This window comes from Bos indicus, chromosome 13 (assembly GCF_029378745.1).
Source record: "Bos indicus isolate NIAB-ARS_2022 breed Sahiwal x Tharparkar chromosome 13, NIAB-ARS_B.indTharparkar_mat_pri_1.0, whole genome shotgun sequence".
NCBI lineage: Eukaryota > Metazoa > Chordata > Mammalia > Artiodactyla > Bovidae > Bos > Bos indicus.
In genome coordinates this window covers 5,059,266-5,084,725 of record NC_091772.1, presented here as the reverse complement: position 1 = coordinate 5,084,725, position 25,460 = coordinate 5,059,266, and the positions used below count along the sequence as shown (strand labels likewise).

Sequence of the window (25,460 nt, the reverse complement as noted above, 5' to 3'; positions counted from 1 at the left end):
TGCCACAAATATTTTGCACATTGTTTTGGATCTTCCTTTTTTTTTTTCATTAACTACCTTATCTTAGAGAACATTTTGTATCAAAACATATTATCTGTCTCATTTCTGTAAATGACTGTATCATGTTTTATTACCTAAATGAACCAGAATTTATTTAACAAATGCTGATAACTAGTTTCCAATTAGCAAGGAGATAATGTGAAAGAAAGAGGAGGTCTTTGTTCCACACAGGATATCAGGTTAATTACTCTTTGGCTACTTAGGGAAGATTTTGTGACTTTCTGAGAATTCTATTTTAGGTTCCACCACAGCATCTTTCCCTCTCCCTTTTATCTATGAAGTGAAGTGAAAGTGAAAGTTGCTCAGTAGTGTCCAACTCCTCGTGACCCCATGGACTATACAGTCCATGGAATTCTGCAGGCCAGAATACTGGAGTGGGTAGCCTTTCCCTTCTCCAGGGGATCTTCCCAACCCAGGGATTGAAGCCAGGTCTTCTTCATTGCAGGTGGATTCTTTACCAGCTGAGCCACAAGAGAGGCCCAAAAATACTGGGATGGATGGCTTATCCCTTCTCCAGCAAATCTTCCTGACCCAGGAATCGAACCAGGGTCTCCTGCATTGCAGGCAGATTCTTTACCAACAGAGCTATCAGGGAAGCCTTTTATCTTTATGAAATATCAGCAAATTCATGTGATTTCCACCTAGCAAATGTCTGAAATGCCTCCAAACAGTGAGTTCTCCATAAAGAAATAAATAACCCTCCAAACAAAAGACCCTGAATGTTTAGCTAAGATGTGTTGGTGTCTCTGTTTTAGGTTCCCAGAGTCTGCATCTGACCAGTACAGAACTCTTCCATTTGTTCTTGTTGACTTCCTGGGGTGTATTTTCTCTTGTCTGGACACTGTTCCATGAACCACAGGAGAGAAGTGTCCTCACAGAAGCCCTGGCATTTATCAAACAATGAGCAGGTTGAGGTGACAGGGCCAGGCACCCCTGCAGGAGCCTGGAAAGTGGGGTGGCTCTGATGACTTTGGGAGCTTGGGTGCCTGCACTGACTGCCTGCATCATCTCCTACTTGGGGATAAAGTGAGAGGACTCTTGAGTGGAAAAACACACCTGGCTCCCAAGTGACATTTTCTAAAGCAGCCCTGGCATCTGACCAGATTTTCCTGCCCTGGTTTACGAAGGGAAATGAGGCCACTTCTTCCATCGCATTTCCCTCAGAGGCTGGTGGTTCTGGAATCGTATGTGAATCAATGTCTGGACTGACATATTTTGGGGAAGAGCATCCCCTACACACTGACAGATGGCTGGCACACCTGTTTTCCTGAGTCTCAGTTCAAAAAGCAATTCACCGTTTAACTTGTATCGGATTTCTGTGTCAGGCTTTGCACCTTTCCTAGACTATGCTGAAAGATAAAACAAACCCCTGGAAACATAAAATATGAGGATTTTAAAGTAATATATCTATCTTAGTGTTTTGGGTGCTTTTGTTTCTTTTTTAAAATTAATTTGTATTGGAGTACAATCTCTACAGTATTTGTGTTAGTTTCACATATTCTCTTTCATCTTGCATCTCCATGTCTTCATGGTCAGTTTCTTCAGAAACTGGATTTTTCAGACTTGGATTTTTTCTTTGACTGGGCCCTGTTTCCCTGTTTCTTCCTATCTTGTTATGTTTTGCTGTGACTTGCACATTTGAAAAGAGCAACCACTTTGGCCATTCTTTATGGGCTGACTTTGTGTAGGAAGTGGTGGGACCAGATGCCATGACCTTCGTTTTCTGAATGTTGAGCTTTAAGCCAACTTTTTCACTCTCCACTTTCACTTTCATCAAGAGGTTTTTAGTTCCTCTTCACTTTCTGCCATAAGGGTGGTGTCATCTGCATATCTGAGGTTATTGATATTTCTCCCAGCAATCTTGATTCCAGCTTGTGCTTCTTCCAGCCCAGCGTTTCTCATGATGTACTCTGCATATAAGTTAAATAAACAGGGTGACAATATACAGCCTTAACGAACTCCTTTTCCTATTTGGAACCAGTCTGTTGTTCCATGTCCAGTTCTAACTGTTGCTTCCTGACCTGCATACAAATTTCTCAAGAGGCAGATCAGGTGTTCTGGTATTCCCATCTCTTTCAGAATTTTACAGGGAAACAGTGGAAACAGTGTCAGACTTTATTTTTCTGGGCTCCAAAATCACTACAGATGGTGACTGCAGCCATGAAATTAAAAGACGCTTACTTCTTGGAAGCAAAGTTATGACCAACCTAGATAGCATATTCAAAAGCAGAGACATTACTATGCCAACTAAGGTCCGTCTAGTCAAGGCTATGGTTTTTCCTGTGGTCATGTATGGATGTGAGAGTTGGACTGTGAAGAAGGCTGAGCGCCGAAGAATTGATGCTTTTGAACTGTGGTGTTGTAGAAGACTCTTGACAGTCCCTTGGACTACAAGGAGATCCAACCAGTCCATTCTGAAGGAGATCAGCCCTGGGATTTCTTTGGAAGGAATGATGCTAAAGCTGAAACTCCAGTACTTTGGCCACCTCATGTGAAGAGTTGACTCACTGGAAAAGACTCTGATGCTGGGAGGGATTGGGGGCAAGAGGAGAAGGGGACGACAGAGGATGAGATGGCTGGATGGCATCACTGACTCGATGGACGTGAGTCTGAGTGAACTGCGGGAGTTGGTGATGGACAGGGAGGCCTGGCATGCTGCAATTCATGGGGTCGCAAAGAGTTGGACACGACTGAGCGACTGATCTGATCTGATCTGATCTTGTGTAGGAAAAGACCTTCTTCAATAATCAGACCAGCTAGAGATTCTGGATATCTCCAAAGTTTTTTCTTGGTTTGCATCATCTTCCGCAGGCTTGTGAGTATAATTTTCCAATTAGAGAGGCTTGACTTGCTGGTTTCTGTTTTCTTTATTTTACTAACACAACAAACAAAACAGTTAAATAGTTTATCCATTTTTTTCCACCTCTGGCTGTCTGCCTCTGGCTACCACCAATCAGTTCTCTGTATCTATGAGCTTCATCTGTTTGTTCTTTTGTTTGGTGTGTGTGTATGTGTATTTAGATTCCAGGTATAAGAGAGATCATAGGGTATTTGTCTTTCTCTGTCTGACTTAATTTCACTTAGCATAATTTCCTTAAGTCCATTCACGTTGTTGCAAAGGCAAGATTTCATTCTGTCTTATGGCTGAATAATATTGCCTTGTATACACACAGAGTTTCTTTATCCATCCCTTTCTCGATACACACTTCATAATTTCCATATCTTGCTGCTGCTGCTGCTGCTAAGTCACTTCAGTAGTGTCCGACTCTGTGTGACCCCAGGGACTGCAGCCTACCAGGCTCCTCCATCCATGGGATTTTCCGGGCAACAGTACTGGAGTGGGATGCCATTGCCTTCTCCCTTCCATATCTTTGCAATTGTAAATAATGTTACAATGAACACGAGGATTAATATATCATTTTTAATTAGTGTTTTCATTTTCTTCAGATAAATGCCCAGATATGGAGTTGCTGGATCATATAGTAGTTCCACCTTTAATTTTGGGGAGGAATCTACATATTGTTTTTCAGAGTGGCTGCACCAATCTACCCACCACTAGTGCATGAAGGTCCCTTTTTCTCTGCATTCTTGCAGCAGTTACTGTTTCTTGTCTTTTCAATAACAGCCACTCTAACAGGTGTGGGATGATATTTCAATGTGGCTTTGATTTACATATCACTGATGATTAATTATATTGAAATTTTTTTCATGCACTTGTAGGCCATCTGTATGTGTTCTTTGGAAAATTGTTCAGATCTTCTGCCCATTTTTTAATTAGAGTGTTTGCTGTCTGTGTCGTGGGAGTTCTTTACATATTTTGGATATTAACCCCTTATGAAAGTGAAGTGGAAGTCACTCAGTTGTGTCGACTCTTTGTGACCCCATGGCCTGTATCCCACTGAGCTCTTCTGTCTATGGAATTCTACAGGCAAGAATAGTGGAGTGGGTTGCCATTCCCTTCTCCAGGGGATCTTCCTGACCAGGGATCAAACCCAGGTCTCCCTCATTGCAGCCAGATTCTTTACCTTCTGAGCCATCAGGGAAGCCCTTATAAGATATATGATTTACAAAATTTTCTCCCATTCAGGACTTGCCTTTTTACTTTGTTGGGGGTTTCCTTTGCTGTTCAAAAACTTTTTAGCTTGATGTTGTCCCAGGTGTTTAATTTTGTTTTTGTTACTTTTGCTTCTGGTGTTATGCAAAAAATCATCACTTAAAACCTATGTCAAGGACCTTACACATAAGGTTTCTTTTAGGAGTTTTATGGTTTCAGGCCTTACATTCAAGTCTTCAATTCATTTTGAGTTAATTTTTGTGTATGCTTTATGATAGTGGTCCAGTTTGATTTTTTTGCATATGGCTGTCTGGTTTATTGAAGAGAATATTCTTTCCCCATTGTGTATTCTTGGCTACTTTGTTGTAAGTTATAGGTTTATTTATGGATTCTCTATTTTGTTCCATTAATCTATGTGTCTCTTTATGCCGATAACATACATACTGTTTTAATTACTAGAGCTTTATATTCTAGTTTGAAATTAGGGAGCCTGATGCTTGTAGCTTTGTTCTTTTTCAAGTTTGTTCTATCTCTTTGTGGTTTGATTACTTTCTTTTGTGAAAAGGAATATTTATATTCTTTTCTCTATATCTTTCATTATTTACTGTAGGTTTTTGCTTTGTGGTTACAGATGCTGCAGGAAGGGGGACCCTTCCAGGGCCTGAAACTGGGCTCTTGTCTAACACTCAGAAATGAATTGTCTAACTGGGTTCTTGTCTAACACTCAGAATGTGAGGAGACACATGTGCTGACAAAGCAAGAGACTTTATTGGGAAAGGGCACCCGGGTGGAGAGCAGGAAGGTAAGGGAACCCAGGAGAACAGCTCTGCCACATGGTTTGCAGTCTCAGGTTTATGGTGATAGGATTAGTTTCTGAGTAGTTTTTAGCCAGTCATTCTGACTCAGAGTCCTTCCTGATGGTGCACGCCTTGTTCAGCCAAGAAGGATGCCAGAGAGGATTCTGGGAGGTGGTTGGACATGTGGTGTCTCCTTTTGACCTTTCCTGAACTCTTCCGGTTGGTGGTGGGTTATTAGTTCCATGTTCCTTACCAGGACCTCCTGTCATAAAACAACTCATGCAAATGGTTACTGTGGTGCCTGGCCAGGTTGGGTGGTTTCAGTCAGTGTGCTTCCCCTAACAATTCCCCGTTGAGAGACTTCATACTCAAGATACTTCTTGGGAATTGGGGCAGAGGTCTCTTTCTTCTGTAACTTCTTTCTGCTGTGCATGGATGTAGGCCTGCCTAGCAGAGCAGAAGTCTCTCTACCTGATCTAAGTCAAGGTATTTTTTTGCCTGAAACCAGCATTCACCCTTGTAATAACAGCAATTCAGTCTGAAACTGTTGGCCCCTCTTAGAGATGAAATAGACAGGGGCCAAACAGGAGACCTAACAGGATGGTCAACATTGGTCCCCAGAAACAGAAGGCGACATTTGGGCTGAGAGCTGCAGGGTTTGTGACCTTTTTTGATTGGTTCATGGTGAGGCAACAGAGCTGTGCTCCAGGAATCTTGTGTTTAGTCTGAAGTTACCATCCTCCGCCTGGGTGGGGGCTCCAGTTCAGTAAAAGAACTCAAAGACATTGTTATGCATTTTTTTTTTTTTTTTTGGAGTAGAAACCAGGACCCTGTCTCAAGGCTGGGCCCTCATTTGATTGTTTCTCCTCCATTTGTGTATCCCCTCCCTTTCCTGATTAGCAATTGTTTGAACCCATCCTTTGGAATTCAGGGAAGGTGAAGGAAGCCTCTATCCTACAGACAAGAAATGGAGAACACAGAACAGATCTGTGCTCCAGAGTGCCACAGAGTCCTGCTCAGTTTTAACTTAGAGAACTAGGCAGCTATGACTGTGGTGACTTCCTGTCAAATGGGGCATAGGACTGCCTAAGCTTGGAGGATAGACACTGAATTGGACATATTCCTGAGTTCCAAGTCCTAGACTTGAGTCTTGTATGATTAAAATCTCAATCCCTTAGTCTGCCATTTTGGTGTAACAGACCTAATTAGAAGTAGTTGGAGGAGTGATAACTGGAATTTTAATAGACAAAATAAATCTCATTTCTTTTTAGGAGAATAAGCCTGAAACCCAGTCTGGACCTGGCACTTCAGGGAGACTTCTAGCCAGGTAACCAGTTGCCTAGTTTTATAAAAAGTAAGGTCGCAGTTACTAGCTCCCAGCAGACTTTGTTTTGAGAATGGTGGCATCCAAGCCTGACATGACTCAGAAAACTCAAGTGTTTAGCAACACAAGGTCTAATCTGAAATTATACTCATAGCATCACCTAGTTATTTCCCGGGATATCTGAACCATAGCTACTCTATTTTGACTTTTAGTTTCAAAATTTTCTTTAATAGCCAAAGCAGATGTCACCATTAATGATGTCAGTGTTTCTCTAGGTATGAGAAGATACAAGAATTGGGACTAATAAAATCTTCTCCTGAAAAGATCTAATTATCTGAAGGCTTATTCTGCCAGTTTTTCCCAGAGCACAGAGTGCCTCATTCCTGATTTTCACCCTGAACTCCTTTCAGGGGAATTGAATGTTAGCAGTTGCAGTGACCATGATTTAATCTTTGTAGACGTAGATGGCAAAGGTCAGTTTTCAGTTGGCAGAGCCCCTTTTTTGATCATAAACTTGACCATGATTTTGAGGGGGGCATTTCATGACCATCTTATCCCATGGTGCTGAGAATATCCATTCTCAGGTTTGGCAAAGATTTTGTTGACAGGCCACTTAATATGCTGTTAGTGGACTAGGCCATAAAACAGTATCCACAATTCTCTGGACCACCTGTCTTACTAGTCTCTTGGCCCAGGAAAAACATTCCCTCTTATTGCTTCTTCCCATATCTAGAGTTACACTGTTACCATCATCGATCTCATATGGAACTATATATTATTTTATCAGAGGTCTCAGTCACGCATTTGGCAGTGTAAGAAACCGATTTTGTAAAACAGGTGAAATGCAAATAACGTAGCCAGCAGTATTAGTAAAGTCACAAGTAAGACAAGAGCTTCTGTTAGATGTAGCCCAGCATATCCCAGGTCATCTAACTTAGCCTATTCTGTATGAGTCTTTATCTTCCAGAGAAATTATATATTGGCACTGTCTATAAAGCACATAGCCCAGTTTTCTTGTGTTACTAGACTGATTATCCTAAGTATGATTTAATTGTTTCCAACATAGAGGAGACTTTAAACCTAAATTACCATAGCCTGCTATTATCTATATAAATCCATCCCATAATTGTGGGAGATTTTTTCCTCCTTTGCTGAAACTTTGCTTGTTGCTTTGATTGAGCTTGAGTAATAGAAGAAAACTCAAATTTTTGGCCAGAATCAGAGCAGGCAGTATTAATTGGCCTATGAGGGAATCCCCTCCAGTAATATCAATAGTGACCTGAATATGAATATAATTTTTTTAAGTAAATTTTCTTAGAGCTAACCAGTTAGAACCTTGTAGTAGAGAAATTTACCAAGGTAACCTAGAACTAAGCACATGTAATTGGCCACAAACCCAACAATTGGATTGATTTCTAAAACTAGCATAAGATCAGGCCTATGATAGAAAAGCATTTGATTTATATGCAAAGGTCTAAGAAGTCAAGAAAACATTACAAATGATCATACGAATCAGGTCCAGCATCTTGGGCAAGCTGTCTACCTCTGATGTCATTGTCTTCTCATCCTGGTGTTGTCTGACGATCATTTTAAGGTGAGATCAGGTCAGCTGTCTTCTCTATAGATCAGTCCAGTGTAGGGGCCTTTGAAAGTGGGAATTAATCTGAGTCAATTTCCCTTCAGTTTCATTGTGCATGAGCTAGTTAACAGTACCTGATAAAAAAGTCCTTCCATCCAAGTTGGAGACAGTCCCTTAGATCATGTCTTTTTCCAGTCCTGGTTGCAGGTCATGAGGCATCTAATCTTCATTCAAAGACAGATTACCGAGATAAGCTTCAGAAACAAATTAAGGGTGTTCTTTGAGAATTCAATTAAATTTTACATTAATATCGCATAACAGCAAAGAACTATCCAAGAAATGAGTCTTACTAGATGCAGACCTCCATTAACAAACTGGGATTTAACATTTATTGAAACATCTTTTTCTCCCTAAAATTACCCTCATTTTTATCAAATATAACCGAATTAAGTTTATTTGCAAAATAGTTCTGCTGTTACTAATTTTGGCCTGATGATTTATATAACCATAACTGATCATAGACTTTTGTGCTGAAACATTTATAGAGTCTCAGATTGAACTTTTAAAATAAAACAGGGCTGGGAAACTCACACCAAAGGCTTATCACAGATTTCGCCCAACAAATCTAGGTGACTTCTTCCCTTTTTAAGGTCTCAAAAATTCCTTGAGATTTTTGTACCTGTTAGTGAGATAACCTTCCTAACTCATTTGATAAACTTACTGGAAACCTAAGAGTTTCCAATTTCTGAAGGAGTCAGGTAGAGAGAAAATATAATTGTTTTGTTTATAACATAGAATTTTACCAAATTGTTGTCATAATTAGTTTGAGAGGAAGGTTTTCCCTACTCCTGGAAAATATAAGATTCAAACCCGTAATTTTTCAGATAGAAACCATAAAAGTTATAAGCATATTCGCTGGTTCATTCAGTCCTTTTGTTAATTTTTGTGATGTCATCAGATTTCCACTAGAATACCAGGACATATCAAAATGTTAAGAACTCCATATAATTTCTAGGATATCTATATTAGTAATATTTACCATACATTATAACATGAGAGGATTTATTACTCATTTGATAATACTTTTCATGTAATTTAACCAACCAAATAAACACAATTAGTTTAATATCTCTCTTTGGGATGTTTCTAGGGGCCTTCTGAAGCACCCCAAAGTTAGCTAGAGGTCAAAGGAACTTCAATAGAATTCAATTTAGGAAGTTTTGTCAAAACGATCATTTAAAAGGGTTTGGAACATTTAGTCAGATTTAGTCAATGTTGGTGGGTGTGTCATTTAGCTTGTTGATATGTCACAATGTGGGTAAGAACTGAGGCTCCAGGTCTAGTGAAAGTCTACTCCGCTATCTTGGACCTAGTTGGCTCTAACCAGTTTTCCTATGGCTGTGTCATTCCTAACAAAATCCATTTATCTAACTAACTGTAATCCAATTTTAGAAAATCCTGACCATTCATAACTCTTTTTAGTACTCTTTTTTTTTTTTCCTGCAAACACACTTCCTACTTTCCTCTAGTAACCAAGAACTAACTTTTATATCAGTACTTTATAGATTGGTGAGCATTAATACCAGTGATAATTTCTAAAACCCTTGCTTTCTTAGAACATTTTAGGATGGCACCAAACATTGTCCATTTATAGTCCCAAATCTCTTTAGTTTTTCTATAAAAGGAAATTAGTGTTTAGTAGTAAATGTTTCAAAATCTTATTTTATTTGGAAATGACCTAACTATTCAATAGACTTCCAACACTTAGTTTAGAATAACCCTTAGAAATTCAGGTTACCCCAATCTGGAGAGAATATTTTAGTCAGACATTTCTAAAGCATAATTATTCTTTTTTTTTTTTTTTTTTAAGACTTCTTTATTTATTTATTTATTTTTCTAATTTTATTTTATTTTTAAACTTTACATAATTGTATTAGTTTTGCCAAATATCAAAATGAATCTGCCACAGGTATACATGTGTTCCCCATCCTGAACCCTCCTCCCTCCTCCCTCCCCATACCATCCCTCTGGGTCGTCCCAGTGCACTAGCCCCAAGCATCCAGTATCGTGCATCGAACCTGGACTGGCAACTCGTTTCTTACATGATATTTTACATGTTTCAATGCCATTCTCTCAAATCTTCCCACCCTCTCCCTCTCCCACAGAGTCCATAAGACTGTTCTATACATATCAGTGTCTCTTTTGCTGTCTCGTACACCGGGTTATTGTTACCATCTTTCTAAATTCCATATATATGCGTTAGTATACTGTATTTATGTTTTTCCTTCTGGCTTACTTCGAGGCTCCAGTTTCATCCACCTCATTAGAACTGATTCAAATGTATTCTTTTTAATGGCTGAGTAATACTCCATTGTGTATATGTACCACTGCTTTCTTATCCATTCATCTGCTGATGGACATCTAGGTTGCTTCCATGTCCTGGCTATTATAAACAGTGCTGCGATGAACATTGGGGTACACGTGTCTCTTTCCCTTCTGGTTTCCTCAGTGTGTATGCCCAGCAGTGGGATTGCTGGATCATAAGGCAGTTCTAGTTCCAGTTTTTTAAGGAATCTCCACACTGTTCTCCATAGTGGCTGTACTAGTTTGCATTCCCACCAACAGTGTAAGAGGGTTCCCTTTTCTCCACACCCTCTCCAGCATTTATTATTTGTAGACTTTTGGATCACAGCCATTCTGACTGGTGTGAAATGGTACCTCATAGTGGTTTTGATTTGCATTTCTCTGATAATGAGTGATGTTGAGCATCTTTTCATGTGTTTGTTAGCCATCTGTATGTCTTCTTTGGAGAAATGTCTATTTAGTTCTTTGGCCCATTTTTTGATTGGGTCGTTTATTTTTCTGGAGTTGAGCTGTAGGAGTTGCTTGTATATTTTTGAGATTAGTTGTTTGTCGGTTGCTTCATTTGCTATTATTTTCTCCCATTCTGAAGGCCATCTTTTCACCTTGCTAATAGTTTCCTTTGATGTGCAGAAGCTTTTAAGGTTAATTAGGTCCCATTTGTTTATTTTTGCTTTTATTTCCAATATTCTGGGAGGTGGGTCATAGAGGATCCTGCTGTGATATATGTCGGAGAGTGTTTTGCCTATGTTCTCCTCTAGGAGTTTTATAGTTTCTGGTCTCACGTTTAGATCTTTAATCCATTTTGAGTTTATTTTTGTGTATGGTGTTAGAAAGTGTTCTAGTTTCATTCTTTTACAAGTGGTTGACCAGATTTCCCAGCACCACTTGTTAAAGAGTTTGTCTTTAATCCATTGTATATTCTTGCCTCCTTTGTCAAAGATAAGGTGTCCATATGTGCATGGATTTATCTCTGGGCTTTCTATTTTATTCCATTGATCAATATTTCAGCAATCAGAATCCAACAACACATTAAAAAGATCATACACCATGACCAAGTGGGCTTTATCCCAGGGATGCAAGGATTCTTCAATATCCACAAATCAATCAATGTAGTACACCACATTAACAAATTGAAAAATAAAAACCATATGATTATCTCAATAGATGCAGAGAAAGCCTTTGACAAAATTCAACATCCATTTATGATAAAAACTCTCCAGAAAGCAGGAATAGAAGGAACATACCTCAACATAATAAAAGCTATATATGACAAACCCACAGCAAACATTATCCTCAATGGTGAAAAATTGAAAGCATTTCCTCTAAAGTCAGGAACAAGACAAGGGTGCCCACTCTCACCAGTACTATTCAACATAGTTTTGGAAGTTTTGGCCACAGCAATCAGAGCAGAAAAAGAAATAAAAGGAATCCAAATTGGAAAAGAAGAAGTAAAACTCTCACTATTTGCAGATGACATGATCCTCTACATAGAAAACCCTAAAGATTCCACCAGAAAATTACTAGAAATAATCAATGACTGTAGTAAAGTTGCAGGATATAAAATCAACAGACAGAAATCCCTTGCATTCCTATACACTAATAATGAGAAAACAGAAAGAGAACTTAAGGAAACAATTCCATTCACCATTGCAATGGAAAGAATAAAATACTTAGGAATATATCTACCTAAAGAAACTAAAGACCTATATATAGAAAACTATAAAACACTGGTGAAAGAAATCAAAGAGGACACTAATAGATGGAGAAATATACCATGTTCATGGATTGGAAGAATCAATATAGTGAAAATGAGTATACTACCCAAAGCAATTTATAGATTCAACGCGATCCCTATCAAGCTACCAACAGTATTCTTCACAGAGCTAGAACAAATAATTTCACAATTTGTATGGAAATACAAAAAACCTCAAATAGCCAAAGCGATCTTGAGAAAGAAGAATGGAACTGGAGGAATCAACCTACCTGACTTCAGGCTCTACTACAAAGCCACAGTTATCAAGACAGTATGGTACTGGCACAAAGACAGAAATATTGAGCATAATTATTCTTAATAGAGTTTATGTAAAAGCTCATATCTCATTTACATTTTTGTAGAAGTTTCTTCACGCAAGGTAATTTCCTTGTTGACAAACTTGTAACAGATATGATAATATTTAACATATATTAAACCTAGGTACAATGAAAATATTCTACTTAATGTTAATTATTCTAAGGCATGTATATATTAGATAGGTCAACAAACAAACATTAATATCAGGTATTTAATACTGAATATTTCCCAGTTCACATGAACCTAGAATTTATTGTTTAATTTAGAATTATTTGATTTGTTAGCACTTACTTTTCTTTAAGCCAGTTAAATAGAGTTCATTTACAAATTAACCTCAAAAATATTACCCAGAGACAAAGACATACCAAGACATATTTAGACAGACACAAAGCAAAATCTAAGCTTAGTCATGAATTAGATATTACAATGTAAAATTTACTAGTTTATAAAAAACAGTTGGAATAAATAAAATTTTAAAAGGCTTTTCCCCATTTTTCCTCAGTCTCAGGAGTTAGAGATGGTCTAGATAAGTGTTCCTGAGAGCAGAGCCAGAGCCCTGGTCTCAAGGCACAGTGAAAGAAAATCCAGTTCTAACAAAATGGCAGCAGGTCTAAACCAAACGGTGGGCAGACAAAGCAAAATGGCCATCAAAAATCACAATACAGAACACAGAGTTAAAACACACACAGACCTGGCAGTCCTCATCAGACAGTCCCTTAAATACAAGGATACAGTCGCTCAGAAAACCTATAGAGACACAGAACTTCAGATCCAAGTACTAGCAGAGTAAATGAAAATATCTCAAATCTTCAAAGATTTCAAAGGGAGAAAAGGAAGCCAGGCTGAAAGAAGAACAGGAAGGAGGTGGGAGAGGGGGGTGAAAGGGATGGCCTTACAGACGTCTCCTGCCACCTGCAGATACCAAGGCATTACAGGACTTTACCCTGGGCCTCCAGAGAAGAGAGACTGGAACTCGGCCCTACTAGAAACCAGATCAGACCAGAAGCAGAATTCAAGTTCTCTGCCAACAGGAGGTGATCAGTCTCCAATCCTCAGCCCAGGCTGAGGCCCTTTGACCAGATTCCTGCTTCTAGGACCTGGGGACTAGAAAATAGGGGTAGGATAGGAAGGGTTACAGAGAGGAAAGAGAGAGGGTAGGGGAGAGAGGTAAATAAAGTCTCTTGTTCCTTACCGGTTGGGGCACTCTGGCCAGTTGTCCATGTCAGGAGGAGACTAGGGACAAAAAGGCCCCAGTTTTGGCCACTGGGTCTGGTCCATCGGTGGGCAAGTTGGTCCCTGAGTACCCCGAGTGGTCAGGATGTCAGTCTCAGTGAAGAGGAGTCCCGCCAGAGTCGCCATTTGTTGCAGGAAGGGGGACCCCTTCCAGGGCTCAAAACCGGGCTCTTGTCTAACACTCAGAAATGAATTGTTTGAGGAGACACATGTGCTGACAAAGCAAGAGACTTTATTGGGAAAGGGCGCCTGGGTGGAGAGCAGGAGGGTAAGGGAACCCAGGAGAACTGCTCTGCCACATGGCTTGCAGTCTTGGTTTTATGGTGATGGGATTAGTTTCCGCGCAGTCTTTAGCTAATCATTCTGACTCAGAGTCCTTCCTGGTGGTGCACACCTTGTTCAGCCAAGATGGATGCCAGAGAGGAGGATTCTGGGAGGTGGTTGGACATGTGGTGTCTCCTTTTGACCTTTCCTGAACTCTTCTGGTTGGTGGTGGGTTATTAGTTCCGTGTTCCTTACCAGGACCTCCTGTCATAAAACAACTCATGCAAATGGTTACTGTGGTGCCTGGCCAGGTTGGGTGGTTTCAGTCAGTGTGCTTCCCCTAACAATGAGGCTTATGTATAACAACTTACATCTATATTAATTAGTTTTAAGTTCATAACAACTTAAGTTTGATCCCATTCTACAGATCAACAGTTTTACTTTCTTTCATGTTTTATGTTTTTGATGTCACAGTTTATTCCTTTTTATCCTCTGCAACTTTTAAGTATTGTAGTTATAGTTATTTTTACTACTTTTGTCTTTTAACATTTATATTAACGTTATAAGTAATTAACCCACTGCCTTTACTATATATTTACCTTTCAAGTGAGATTTATTCTTTCTTAAGTATTCTTGTTAGTAATTAGTGCCCTTTCTTGTCAGCTTAAATAAATCTTCATAACCTTTCTTGTAATACTTAGTGGTGAGCAACTCTTTTAGTTTTTGGTAATCTGGAAACTCTTTATCTCTGTCTTCAACTCTGAATGATCACTTTGCCAAGTAGGGAATTCTTGGTTGAAAGTGTTTTCTTTTAACATTAAATATATCATGCTACTCCATTCTGGCCTACAAGGTTTCTGCTGATAGTCTATGGGGTTTTCTATGTATAAAACAAATCGTTTTTCTCTTGCTGCTTTTAAAGAGTGTCTCCTTTTTCTTTAACTTTTGATATTTTAATTGTGTTTTGTGTTTCTTTTTTAAGATCTTCTCGTTTTTCTCCCTCTGGTGCCTGTTTTCAAGTACTGGAGGTTCTCTGGTTTTGCAACAACCAAGGGGCTTTCTTTTTTTCTCAGAAGTCCCCAAACATCCAAGATCTGCATCAGTACTCAGTGTTGGACATATATTCCACTTCTTTCCCTCCTCCTCCATCTATAGAGAAACCATGAATTGGACATTTACTCCCAGTTGTGCTGAGCTGTGCTCACTTGGGCAAGGTAACACATGAGTGAGAAATAATGGATTTTCTAACTCATTTCAATGCAGCTTTGAGCACGCCTCAGGTGCTGCAACTTCTCAACTGGTTTCTTGAGTTCTCATAAAGGCTTTTGGACTGTATGTTATTGTTAAGTCAGTGTCTCTGTGAGAGAGCAAGGTCTGGGACTTCCTAGATTGTCATCTTGCTCTACAGACAAACTTTTAAAAGAAATAATTCTGTGACAGTAGAAAGAGAAGGAAAATAGCTGGAAGCTATGAAGACAAGAGAGTATTTTTTTAAATGTAGCAGGTACTAGTTCGTATCACACGCTGATGAGAATAAATCAGTTGTGATCAAAAGACTGATGATGCTTTGCACTAGACATAAAGTTTTCAAATCTTCACATGCATTAGGAACAAACTGCCAGGTTATTAAGACCCACAGTGCTGGGCTCCATCCCAGAGTTTCTAATTCAGTAGATCTGGGATGCGGCCTTAGAATTTTCATCTCTAGTAGGTTCACAAATGATGATGATACAGCTGGTTTGTGACTGCACTCCCAAGGCTACGACTCTAGAGAAAGAAGGGAACATTGTCACTGAGAAAAATAGAGGAGCTTAGATGCAGAAAATGTGGATTTTTTTTTCTCTTGGTTTTGCTGTTTTGGGAACATTGAGAGTTGATATTGGTCAATCAATGTCAGTCAGTCAACCAACGTAACTGGTATGTTTAGTCATGTGGTTATAGAAATGCTAGGATGAATAGGGAGAGTAGTCACTCCACACATTTCTCCGCATTGTCTCTGTCACTGGTGTCTGTTCTCATGTCTCTTTCCACGTAGATACAGAACACAAGGCCATTTACACATTTCCCACCACCTCAGTTCACCCTCAGCCACAAGACACTCCTTTTTGTTTTGCTCAGAGTCCTTGCTTCTCTTTCACAGTGTTTTTCAGATGCCTCTGAAGTCCTGTTTTGTCCTCAGGTAGCAATTTGGAGCAGATGTAGTGATTTCTCTGACAGGATCACTGAGAGTTGAGAGGAACTCCAGGGACATGGATCTCATCAGCTTGTCAGTGGAGATTCCAGCACTGGCCATGTTTTAATTTCTGTAGCAATTCACACATCAGGGAAACCAGGCCCCCAGTAAGCTCAGTGAAGCTCAAAGTTTCAAAAACATGGCAACAGCCCAAGGGTTTTGACAGAACTGAATACTGCCTTCTCAATTCACCACAGGATGATTATGTTACACACACACACACACACACACACACACACACGCTAAATAACTAAGCACAGTAACCTGTGATGTGCAAAGAAAAATGTCAAACTTTTCACACTCTAAAACTTATCAGGGGAAAGGTTTTTATAGATGAAAAATCAGCAACTTTTGGCTAAAAAAAAAATAATCTCTCTATACAAGCTGCATCTGTTCAGGCGTCTGTCTTCTCTCGTCAGATCTGCTTGAGCTGAAATTCCCAATATGTTAAACTCAAATTCAAGTTCTTTTAGGGTCTGAGAGGATGGAATGTACTGAACACCCAAGCACAGAGAATTGAAGTGGAAATGAAAGGAAATCCATTTTGAAGACTTTTTCCCCTCCCTCTCCCCACCCTTTGATGTGAAGAAAGAAGCTCAGCTTCTCAGGTGGTGATAATGGAATTTCTTTTTCATTCAGATTCTTCATCCTATAATCCAACTGTGTCTTAATCCTTCCTACTTTCTTTATACCCTCTGCTCTAGGCCTGAAGCCCCACACAGGGAAAACCAGCATTAGAAAGAGCAAAGCAAAATAAAGTGCCTCAGGGCAAAATGAAAACAAACAGAAACCTGTAGGGTGAGGAGAAAAGGCAATAAAATCTTTTTCATAGGACATCTTATTACGTCAACTGTTTTCTAAAATATATCTCAAACATTTTTTTATTTGCAAAAGAAAACATAGTGTAAATAACAATTAATTATTGTACAAAGCATTAAATATAATTATAAAATCTGACTCTATCAAGCATAAACTATATTTGACTTATTAAGTATTTATATTATAAACTGTAATATTTATATTGCTATATTTTATATCAGTCAGTTATATATCAATTATAAAATATATTCAAGGATATGTGATAATATTAAATAAAATAACTAAAAGAAGTACTTAATGGGGTTTGCAGGTGGCTCAGCGGTAAAGAATTCACCTGCTAATGCAGGAGACCTTAAGAGACATAAGTTCAGTTCCTAGGTCAGAAAGATCCCCTAGAGAAGAAAATGGTAATCCACTCCAGTATTCTTGCCTGGGAAATCCCATGGACAGAAGGAGACTGACAGGCTACAATCCATGGGATCTCAGAGTCTGGTACGATTAAGCAACTGAACACACACAAAAGAAATACTTAAAATCAGTCATAGAATGTTAAAGTTGAGTCTTAAGCAGTCATCCTGAATTTATTATTGGACTTAAAAAAAATCTTATCTCTTTTCCCACGTAAGAGTTATACTCCTATATAATGATTATACTCCTGTATAATGATCTAGAATATAGTCTTTATGAGAAAAATAAGAGCTTTTAAAGGATAACTTGGGAGACAAGTTTCAGTTCTTATCCTAAATTTTAGCATTACCAACATTTCTAATGTTAACATTTTCAGGAAAATTGAGAGATCAATTTAGATCAAACACATTTGGAATTTTTTTGAAAATTAGAAACAATATAAACTCAGGTTTTTATCATCGAGTCTCTATTATATACTATATACTGAAGAATTGATGCTTTTGAACTGTGGTGTTGGAGAAGACTCTTGCGAGTCCCTTGAACTGCAAGAAGATCAAACCAGTCAATCCTAAAGGAATTCACTCCTGAGTATTCATTGGAAGGACTGATGCTGAAGCTGAAACTCCAATACTTGTCCATCTGATGTGAAGAACTGACTCACTGGAAAAGACCCTGATGCTGGGAAAGATCGAAAGCAGGAGGAGAAGGGGATGACATAGGATGAGATGGTTGGATGGCATCACCAACTTGACGGACATGAGTTTGAGTAAACTCCGGGAGATGGTAAAAGACAGGGAAGCCTGGGGTGCTGCAATCCATGGGGTTACAAAAAGTCAGACACAACTGAGCGACTGAACTGAACTGAACTGATCTACTATATAAAACTCTGCAAGGCACTATAACGGAAAGAAATATAGACCCTGGACCTGTTTCATCAGGGCATTTGTAGTCTAGTTCATCAGACCATATGATGCCAACTGTATCTATGGACAATTTATGTTAAAGCCCATCAGTGGAAAGTGAGGTCACTACCAACTGGAGTAGCAAAGAGATAGCTTTGTGGGAAACACGAAATCTGAAGATGTTGAAGTACAGCTTAAATGGATGGAGAGAAAGAAGTAGGAGTGGCAATTCAGGTGGGTAAGAGGAAAAGCAAAAATTCATAATGACTTGGAAGATATTAGAAGTTAAAAAAGGAATCTGTAGGCTGGAATCGAAATTGATTTGTGAGAGGTCAGGATCCAACTCTCTCATTAGAATGATAAGGAAATGGAGATGAGAGAATGGAGGTGAGTCAAGTGACCTGCACAACAGAACTGAAGTAGCCCAGCTACTATTATTAACTTCATATTTCAAAGAGCTCCCTACTTTTTAATTCTAAATTCTGTTTATAGGTGCATTTTATACTACTTTGCAACAGGAATGGGAAATAGATTTAATTTCAGCTGTTGATCACATTTGATTACTAGTAGCAAGCATCTGCTTAGATCTCTGTTAAGGATTCTGAGGCAACATTTGAGCTTTGGCTGAACTGGTGGGAGATCTGTGCTTGATTAACAGGATCTGACATGGACAAGGAAGGGGGAAGCTATGGCGTGTGTGCTCTGCATTTACTTTCTTGCCAGTGGGATCCTGGGCAGGACCCTGATGGCAGAGTGCGAATAGTAGCTATTGAGAGTAGGTCTCAGATACAGGAGGAAAGAGTTTAGTACTTTATTGCCAGGACAGGAGACAGAAGTATGATAGGGGAGCAGGTTCTGGAGAGATAACCACCTCCGGTTTTATTACCAAGTCCTGAGAGAGAAAAGAAGATGGTGTTGTTACTAATGGGATATGCAAACCTGTCAGTTGTCAAGTTGACATTACTTGTCAGTTTTATGGGCTTCCCTGGTGGCTCAGACGGTAAAGTGTCTGACTGCAATGTGGGAGACTAGGGAGACCCGGGTTCAGTCCCTGGGTGGGGAAAATCCCCTGGAGAAGGAAATAGCAACCCACTCCAGTACTCTTGCCTGGATAATTCCGTGGACTGAGGAGCCTGGTAGGCTACAGTCCATGGGGTTGCTAAGAGTTGGACATGACTGAGCGACTTCACTTTCTGTCAGTTTACAAGGCATCTTCATATTCATTGTTTCATTTGATCCTTAAAAAGTTCAGTTATTAATGCCAGAATCCCCACATTACAAATGGAGAAGCTGATGTTTAGAGAGAAAAGTATCCTTTTACCATGAAGCTACAAAAAGACGAAAAATAGAATGACTTCTTGACACTCTGACCTGCTTGTTTATGTTCACTTCCTGTTTATGCACCAGGCTGCAGGCAATGCGGGCTCTGGACCCTGGTCGCTGGCCTTCAGTCCTGCTTCTCCTCTGATAGGCGAGTCCTCAGCTCTGAAATCCTCCTGTGTCAGTGCTTCCTCATCTGTGAAGGGAGATGGAAATAGCCCTGACCACTCAAGGGTGTGAGGGGGCCCGTTGGTCAGTGGCCTGGCGGAAAGTGAGCATAACACTTGAGCTAGCTTTTATTATTATCTTGTTCACTTATTGTGTCTGTAGTGATCTGTTTTGCTCTCCTACAGATAATTTTTGTTTTCATTTAAACAAATTTTCTGATTTTCAAGATAGTACATATGTACTGGGAAAACCTGAAAAGAAGTGGAAAACTGCAGTAAATAGATTTTTTAAATGCACTTAATTCTCTAACATGTACGTTTTGGTCTAAATGAGGTAAGCACATTTGGGTGGATTGTAGACTGGGAATTAGTCATGGTAATGAGGAAAAGTATTTTCAAATAGACTCTATGAGGCATGAACTCAGAGGCTGAAGTTGGAAATGTGAGATCTCAGTTGATCCTTCTGAAATTTCCTTTTCTCAGATTTTTTAAAGTTTATTTATTTTTAATTGGAAGATAATTGTTTTATAATGTTGTGTTGGTTTCTGCTGTATATCAACATGAATCAGCCATAAGTATACATATGTTGTCCCCCTCTTGAACCTCCCTCCCACCTCCCACCCCATCCTTTATGTCAGACCTTTATGCCAAGAGAATTGCCATAATTCTATGCATCTAGGGCTACTTTTTGATAGTGACTCAGTAATACTGCTTTATACAGTATAGCTAACTTAAGCTGTTACAAAGGCATCCAGAAAAAAAATGTTCCCTTTAACTTCACAATATTTTGAGGATGATTCTGAAGAATTCCTCTCATGCTTGCTAACCTGGTCATCTACCCATGCATACAGTCAACTTGGCTGAAACTAGAGTTTAACTGAATTGTTCAAAAAGTGAAGCCTGTTGATTTATTGAACACTCATATCAAAAGCCTCACCTGCCACCCTTGTAACAAGTTCATGTGTGTGCTTTGCAGCCAATATTTTATATGATGAAACAATTACTTCTTCTAGTCATCATATATCATCAAAACTAAGACAACATCGGTTGTAAGATTCACCACTATTTAATAGGCTATTAAGAAAACACTGCCAAATAATTTTGAGACAATCAATTTTAAGATGCATGCCAATTTCAGAGAGGTTAAAATATGAAAAATGATCATTTTAGAACTGATGAAATGCATAAAGTGTTTTATACATTGGGAGGAAAGTGGAGACAATATTTGATCATTTGAAGCTTGTATAGATCTTTCCTCACTTCACACTTGATGTCCAGCTTTCCAGTATTGGTGTCGTTGTTCAGTCACTAAGTTGCATCCTACTCTTTGTGACCCCATGGACTGCAGCACACCAGGCTTCCCTGTCCTTCACTATCTCTCGGAATTTGCTCAAACTCATGCCCATTGAGTTGATGATGCCATCCAACCATCTCTTCCTCTTTCACCCCCTTCTCCTCCTGCCCTCAATCTTTCCCAGCATCAGGGTCTTTTCCAATAAGTTGCTCTTCACATCAGGTGGCCAAAGTGTTGGAGCTTCAGCTATAACATCAGTCCTTCCAATGAATATTCAAGGTTGATTTCCTTTAGGATGGACTGGTTTGATCTCCTTGTTGTCCAAGGGACTCTCAAGTGTCTTCCTCAGCACCACAGTTCGAACGCATCAATTCTTTAGTGGTCAACTTCCTTTATGGTACAACTCTGATATCTGTACATGACTACCAGAAAAACAATAGCTTTGACTATATGGACTTTTGTTGGCAAAGTGATGTCTCTGCTTTTCAATGTGTTGTCTAGGTTGGTTATAGCTTTTCTTCCAAGGAGCAAGCATCTTTTAATTTCACGGCTGCAGTCACCATCTGCAGTGATTTTGGAGCCCAAGAAAATAAAGTCTGTCACTATTTCCATTGTTTCCCCATCTATTTGCCATGAAGTGATGGGACCAGATGCCATGATCTTCATTATGTGAATATTGAGTTTTAAGTCAGCTTTTTCAGGCTCCTCCTTCAATTTCATCAAGAGGCTCTTTAGTTCCTCTTCGCTTTGTGCTATTTGGGTCGTATCATCTGAATATCTTCTGTTGTAAATTATCTTACTTAAAAGGGATCCGTGAATAGGAGGGCACATGGAGAACCTTTATCATTGTCCAATTCACAAGTTCGAGCTACTGGGAAGGACCACCTGCGAAAGTGTTAAACATGCCCAGCAGATGAAAACAGAACTCCCTTTTGTGATTCTCAATCACCAGATGTCACATGAAGATAAACAAGATACATCACACACACAGGCATAAAATGAACAGAAAGGAAGCATTGTTGAATATATCTAGAGGGATAATCTGCTGAGAGTGATTTCTGTCTTGTCTGAGAGGCTAGGAGAAAGAAGAAATGAACTACCCCTTCCCCTACTTTACATGCCTATGATGGTTCATTTTATGTGTCAACTTAACTGGGCTAAGGAATGCCCAGATAGCTGGTAAACATTATTTCTGAGTGAGGGTGTTCTTGAAAGAGTCAATCCCTCATAATAAATCCCTTTCTGTGTATGTCTATGTGTCCTATTGGTTCTGTTTCTCTGGAGAACTTGACAAAAAACAAGAAGACCTTGCGCTGGTGGGTGGATAGCATCTTTGGGCATCAGGAACCAAGATAAAGAAAACCTCTACCTGGGATTATGTTGGGAAGATTGGGCTCATCCTGAAGTTAATCTGATGTTTTGGGAATAGGAGAGTGGTGTGATGAGAAGTTGTGTAATGTTGCAAAAGAATATGTGTGATTGTTTACATTGCCATCCATGCCCTTTGCTGACTCTGCCTCTGATTTTACTTTGCATCTGTACCTGATTTCCACTTTTTGACTCTGGCCTGTTTGCACGACTTGCTGTGACTAATAGAATGTGGCAGAAGTGACAGTGAGCTCAGGACAGTGAGGTCCTGAGCCTGGCCCTCAAGTGACTTTGCACAATGCCACTTGTTCTACTGGCATCCCTGTCATATGAATACGCTCGAGATAACCTGTTGAAGGCTGAGAGAACTCATTTCATGTGGAAGTGATAGAAATCATTCCAGTTGTCCCAACCGAAGCCACAGGAATAAGATATTCATCCAGCATCAGCTAAAGCTCCTATGATTGAGCTAAGGTACATGAGGGAACACAGCAAGACCAGAAGAACCACCCAGCTAAGCCCAATCCAACCTGATAACACACAGACTCCTACACAGAATAAATGATCATTGTTTTAAGGCACTTTAATTTTTTCAATGGTTTGTTATGTTGGTTGAAGAGGGTTGAAGAGAATGGCCACCTGATGAAGAAAGACATTGCCCCTGCATTTGGAAGTATGTGCAAATAGTAGCTGTGGAGGTCTGAGGGGCTGGAAGGAGTAAGGTTGGAGGCTACTCCCCGAAACCCATCCCTAGAAGAAACAGTGCAGGACCTTTGTAGCTGATCCAATGGGAAGTCTCATCCATGAAAACACCTGGCCCCTGCCGTCTCCTTCAGTGATCTACTCTTGGGTTACTGGAGATGTGTTGCCCATCCCGAGGGCCAGAAGTGCCTGGAAAGTCATGATCCTGGGACTTACAGGAGTCCAGGGACTGCTGAAGTGTGAGAGCCCAGCTCACTTTTTTCAAGGAGAAATAAACTCCAAGTGTCCTTTACACTTGGAGCTGCCCCCAGGCCAGACAGTGGTTGAGACCTCACTTGAAATCCCCCTGCCATGGTGTTATCTCTTTCCCTATCCTATTCTCTACTTCTTACCATTTTCTCCTGGTCTACACCCTTTTTTTTTTTTTTTAAGAATAGTTTACCTATAATATCATAACATTTTCAGTTGTACAGCATAGTGATTCAGTATTTTTGCAGATTATATTCAATTAAAAGTTATGGACTATAGCTCGCCAGGCTCCTCTTTCCATGGGATTCTCCAGGCAAGAAAACTGGAGTGGGTTGCCAAGCCCTCCTCCAGGGTATCTTCTCAAATAAGGGATCGAACCAGCATCTCTTACATCTCCTGCATTGGTAGGTGGGTTCTTTACCACTAGTGCCACCTGTGAAGTTCCTATTATAATATAACGGCTATAATATTCTATGCTATACAATATATCCTTATTGCGTGTCTATTTTTTTACACAGTAGTTTGCATCTGTTAATCCTGTACCACTAATTTGTCCTTCCCACCTTCCATCTCCCCTTTGGTAACCACTAGTTTGTTTTCTCTGTGAATCTGTTTTGCTTATACATTCATTTGTATTATTTTTTATGGTTTTTTTTTAAATTTTATTTTATTTTTAAACTTTACAATATTGTATTAGTTTTGCCAAAAATCGAAATGAAATCAACAACTCACCCTGCTCTCAGGATCTGACTCTGGAGAACTCAACCTACACTGGGTGATTGGGAGAGAACAAGAGAAGCTGGTGTATAAATTAATCTAAATTTGCATGTGGTCCCAGGTACTGACATCAGATTATTCCACTAAGTCATAAATAATAGAAATATACTTGTTACCTGAGGCATATATTACCAGGAAACAAGAGTAAATGGGTAAAACAACATTTTGTAGAGCTGGAAAACAGATTCTGTTCATTTTCTATGCTCATTCAATACACATATATCTAAAACAGAACATACAACTTTCACTTTTTAAAAATATTCCTACTTTAGACTATTTTTAAGTTGTCCCCTGCTTTAGACTTTACTTATTTTTTAATGTCAAGAAGAGTGGAAAGTTCTGGAAGAAGATAACAAATTCATGATGTAAAGAGGTCAAATATTAGGGATAATATTGAAACTAAAAACATTGTTAAACTCATGCAGCCTGAAGTCACGACATTCAGAACAGTAACAGTGAACATGAAAATTAGACTGAAAAAGAGGAAATTACATTATTTTTCAGGAGCAGAGAGGAGCTGCCACCTAGGAAGATGAGCTTGGAGCTGATTTCTACTAGAATGGTCCCAATTAGTTATCCCCACTTAAATACACCCAGAAAACTCTTAAGAACATTACGCTATAAATAAGATGTTTAAATTAGAGCTCGTGGAAAGTGAGAAGATAATAGATGTGAGAAGCAGATTTAATCACAGCTCTGGTGCCTCCCCCGCATCTCCTTTACTATTTTTGTATGTCAAGATATGAAGAAGAAAAAAGCAGACTTGAGGTCAAGATTTTATTTCAGATGAAAAAAATACCTCCAGTAAATGTTCCTTCAAACCAAGGTAAGGCTCAGTATTTACATGGTGCTGCTGTCAACGTTTGCCATTATCTGGTACCATTACACTGTGTGAGACACAGTACACGGTTTATATCCGTATTTGATACTAGTTTGCTTTTAAGCTGATTTTAATTGCATATCTCTCAGTTCTAGCTTACAGAGGAGACAAAGATAATCCTCATTTTACTCTGTGGAAACCTAAGGAATTAATGAAGCAAATATGTCTACTATTATTCTTTGAGGTGGTGAATGAGGAGCTCAGGTGAACCTGCGTCTCCATAGAGTGAAGTCAGCCAGATCAAGGGTAAGCATCACTGCATATCTGTTACAATGCATGTGTTCACATGTGCCAAGTTGCTTCTGTCCTGTCTGACTCTGCAACCCCATGGACAGTAGCCTGCCAGGCTCCTCTGTCCATGGGATTCTCCAGGAAAGAATACTGGAGTGAGTTGCCAAGCCCTCCTCCAGGTGATTTTCCCGACCAGGATTGAACCAGCATCTCTTGCATGTCCTGCATTGCGGGCAGATTCTTTACCGCTGAGCCACCAGAGAAGTGCTTTTATTACAATATTGTCAGTCTAATCAAAATCAAACAAACTGGTATTCCTCAGGTCTTCCCTTATGTTCAGGTCTGTGAAATTCTGGAGGTGTAC

The 25,460-nt window shown here is 39.4% G+C and overlaps 1 long non-coding RNA gene across 1 annotated transcript in view; it reads left to right on the top strand.

The window, feature by feature from the left end:
* Positions 1-25,113, top strand: part of LOC139186433 (uncharacterized) — a 243,668-nt gene extending 218,555 nt beyond the window's left edge. The window contains exon 3 of the long non-coding RNA XR_011569972.1: positions 25,050-25,113. This is a non-coding gene — a long non-coding RNA (uncharacterized lncRNA). The remainder of the gene's footprint in view (positions 1-25,049) is intronic.
* The last annotated feature ends 347 nt before the right edge of the window (positions 25,114-25,460 follow it).